This window comes from Ochotona princeps, chromosome 1 (genome assembly GCF_030435755.1).
Source record: "Ochotona princeps isolate mOchPri1 chromosome 1, mOchPri1.hap1, whole genome shotgun sequence".
Classification (NCBI taxonomy): domain Eukaryota; kingdom Metazoa; phylum Chordata; class Mammalia; order Lagomorpha; family Ochotonidae; genus Ochotona; species Ochotona princeps.
The window spans coordinates 88358715-88362632 of NC_080832.1; the positions used below are offsets into that span (position 1 = coordinate 88358715).

Genomic DNA, 3918 nt, shown 5'->3' on the forward strand with positions numbered 1-3918 from the left:
AACGATTCAATGTTGTTAAAGTTGCATCAGTGGAAAATGGCTTGGAAGAGGCAACTTTCCTCCTGTGTGTGTGGTTTTGCTACATCTGTCTTTCATGAACTTACATTTTTCTTCTTCACTTTTATACAATTGTATTATATGACTCTTTTGAAAAGAGTTATTTGGGAGGCAGAGTGATGGAGACAACAGGAGAAACAGGGGGAAAATGAAGATCTTTCATTATAACTCACTCCCCCAATTTACTGAAATAACCAGTACTTGGCCAGGCTGAAGTCTGAAGCCTGCAACACCACCCAGGACACTGTGTCAGTAGCACAGATCCAAAGACTTACTCTATGCTCCGTTGCCTTTACAGATGGCAATAGCAGAGAGATGGGTCAGGAGTAGAATAGTCAATATCAGAATTTGAGCAGGCACTCTGAAATAGCTCGCTGGCATTGCAAACTGTGGCCTAACCTGCAAGTGACAGCTCGAAAATTCCTTCATTTTGCTTTCTTTTATTTTTTAATTTATATAAGGAGAATAAATGTCAAGTATTTCACAAATAAAACTTTAAGAGCATGATGCTTTCCGCCTTGTCCTCATTCCTTCAGACAGTCTAATCTCTCTTGTCTAACACTTCTTTTCTTGTTAAGTTTTACAATGACTCACTGTCAATTCACTGCAGAATCACAAGCTGAGCCCTCCTCTAAATAAAAACATTAAACAAGTAGTAAGTAGAAAAGAAAACTGTTCCTCAAGAATACAGGCAGCAATCTTAAACAATAATAAAATCTCAAAATGTCAGTTTTGTTTATATACATTACATTTTACAGTAACTTGCTGGTTGAAAGGATTTTCTCATCAGTAGATATAAGTTTTTATGTCCGAACATGCTCTGCAATGCAATTATCCTGCTGGAGGAAATGGAATCAATTTCTTGCTCTTGGAATTGACAAAAAAAAATACCTCTAGAAAGGAGCTATTGGTGAAGTTGAATCTTGAGGAAGAGTAATTGCTAAGACTTCAAAAAAGACAAAAACATAGAGAGTTGGGTCCAAGTTAGGAAAAGAAGATAAAGGTTAATTCAAGGACATAAAATAGATTATTACTTTCCTTGTGTGTGCGTCTGAGTGTTTGCAGTAGTTACAGGGTTACGTAAGAGAAAAGGCATTTTGAATTTTTACAAAAAGTTCTAAAACAACAGAAAAATTATTTCAAGAGTAAAATGTTCATTACTCTCTTTTCTTCATGGATTATTTACATATACTCATTATACAAAGAACTGCTTGCAAGAAAATATCACTGTTTTATTTACAGAAGCAGGCGGAGTGTGTTACAGCTTAAGGATAAATTTTGTCATAGGCTCACCTTTTCTGTTCTCATTTTTCATATTCTCTTTCCTCTCTTCATCTTTTCTTGGTTATGACTCACACATTCCATGTAAAAAGTGTCATTTTCAATAGCTAGATGCATATTTTGCTCTCTAAGATTTCCATGAAGTTTCCCATCAATCAATTATCAACTACCAATGCAATACTGTGATTTGAAAGATTGTATCAAAATTCACCTGCAAACATAAAAGAAAGGGACTGATTTTCTCAAGAGAAGGATAGCTTCATGTTCCTACCTTATGCAGAATAACATTGCATCGACTTGAGCATAAAAATGAGAATGATTGAGACTGCCTGTGTGTTTACACAGAAGCAGTCTCATTAGCTGACAGATGCACTGGGTGTGGTGGGTGAGCTTCTGTAACTCCTGTTCTGTGCTCTAGGTTTGTGGCACTCCTTTCCGTGGGGCTCAGGGACGAAGAGGTCCGTAGATGGCAACTAACAGTCAAGGTCACTGGGTTACATGTGGCGAGCAAGATGGCAGTCAAGGACAGAGCCCTGGCATGAACCAGGGCTAGGGTCAAGTTGTTTCAAAGAAAGGCTGGTCAGGGCCATTTCGCTCACCTACCCCTGACCTATGGGAGGTGGCTTCCACAGTGGTGCTGAGGACAGTTGGTTCTTAGTTCTCCCCTCCTGGAATTCCTGGCCTGAGGCTATTCCCTGTTCTATATAAGAAACTGAATTTCCCAAACAAACTGGAACTGCTTAGAAGGAACCCCTGCTGCATCAGTTTGTCTTTCCTGCACCGGGAGGCTGGATGGCCAACAGCATGCTCACCCGCTCCGGCAAAGGGGTACAAGAGGAATCTATGGGGGAGACCCTGCACTTTTCTATGACACTAGCCAAAGATATATTTAAGAATTTGATTCTTTACCATGTTCTTCACTGAACATTATGTTTTATGCTATTGCATTTAACATCATTATCTTTTACACATTCTTTCCTTACATACTTTCATTGAGGCTCCACTACAACAAATCTGTATATATTTTTTCAATGTGTGTTTATTTATTTGAAAACAATGTGAGAAAGAGAAGGCAATGCTTGCAACATTGATGTGGTAAAGCCACAGCAAGGAGGCTGGTAAACCATCTGGAACTCCCAAATGGGGGCAAAGTGCAAGTACTAGGGCTATTTTCTTGTGGTTTCTCAGGTGCAATAGCAGGGAGTTGACATACCAGTATAAGAATAGAAACTGTCACTCTGCTATGCTGGCTTTGCAAGTGGCACCTTAACTCAAACACATTGTATGACAATACTCACTCCTGGGAATGTTTATTTTTACATCTTTATAATTTATTTTTATTTCCTGATGGAGTGATAACAGCACTGGAGTTCTTTAGGCTATTGTATGATCTCATTTGTAGCATATGTAAGAAGCAATGATACAATTTTCAAGACTCCATCACATTACATCTTAACAGAATGGCAAACAGACCTTCTGCTAGGATGTACTTTAAGCGATTGCATGCACTTATAAAATCAAAGAAACACAGTTTCTCCATATCTTTAAGGTGAAATAGTTGCAAGATAATACATAGTTTAAATGTTCTTCCTTTTTTTGATCAGTACATAAAATTCATGATGAACATCAAATTTTAATGATTTTGGACAACTAAACTCAATTTGTCTGATTAAGTAAAAAGCAAACAAAAATTCATTGTATAATCTTCTCTATAAGTTAAATGAATTGGTTATTGTATCCAAACAATTAGCATTAAGGATACTAAACAAAATGAGGCGCAACACCTAATTCTGTGCCACATGGCTGCACACATCATTGTTCAGCTTCTTATTGAAATTCATCACCTCCCTTGGGTCAGAGTGTCTCCAACACTTTTTAATTCATGTAGCAACTGCCTGTGTAATTAATTTAAATGTGTTGTGCATTAGAATATTATAGAATTCTATGTAAGAATTCCTTGGGGATAAAACACATTTTCTTCTTTGGTGACAAAATGAAGATTCTACTGTTAAGCAAATTTAAAGTAAGATTCTCATTTATTTAAAAAAAATACAGATTTTATCGCTTCATGGCCTTTAGGCTTAAATCAAGTAGAGTATCTGTTCTTATCAGTTTAAAAAAATACAGATTTTCATGGAGAGTAAAGGATTACTCTATCATTCTATAATGTCTGGCCAGCAAAAACCATTTTTTAAATGTTTTCTACTTTCTGAACTGCCAGTAGTAAATATTTTCTGACTCCAGTTACTTAAACTTGGTTAATTAGAAAAAGGATTGAAAAGATAGGCTAAAAAAATAGCAAAATTAGACTGTGAGTTTGTTTTTTTGTTTGTTTTTTTATGTTTATTTATTTATTTTAAATTATTTATTTTTTTAATAATCTTACTTAGTTGATTAGGGTACAAAGGGTCAAGGGCTACAGTGAAAGTGGGTAATACCATTGTTTCCACACTAATATTGTCATTTTTCCCTGTATCTGGAGTCAGGGGAGAACCAAAGGGAAAAGCCCCACCCAGCCTCCCCTCATCCCTGGTCCCCAGTGTGAGGTGCGCTTCAAGGGTCCTGCTCAAGCAGTTTTGA

At 36.8% G+C, this 3918-nt stretch overlaps 1 pseudogene; it reads left to right on the plus strand.

Moving 5' to 3' along the window:
- Window positions 1-3398: 3398 nt before the first annotated feature.
- Window positions 3399-3576, plus strand: LOC118758308 (U2 spliceosomal RNA; annotated as a pseudogene).
- The last annotated feature ends 342 nt before the right edge of the window (window positions 3577-3918 follow it).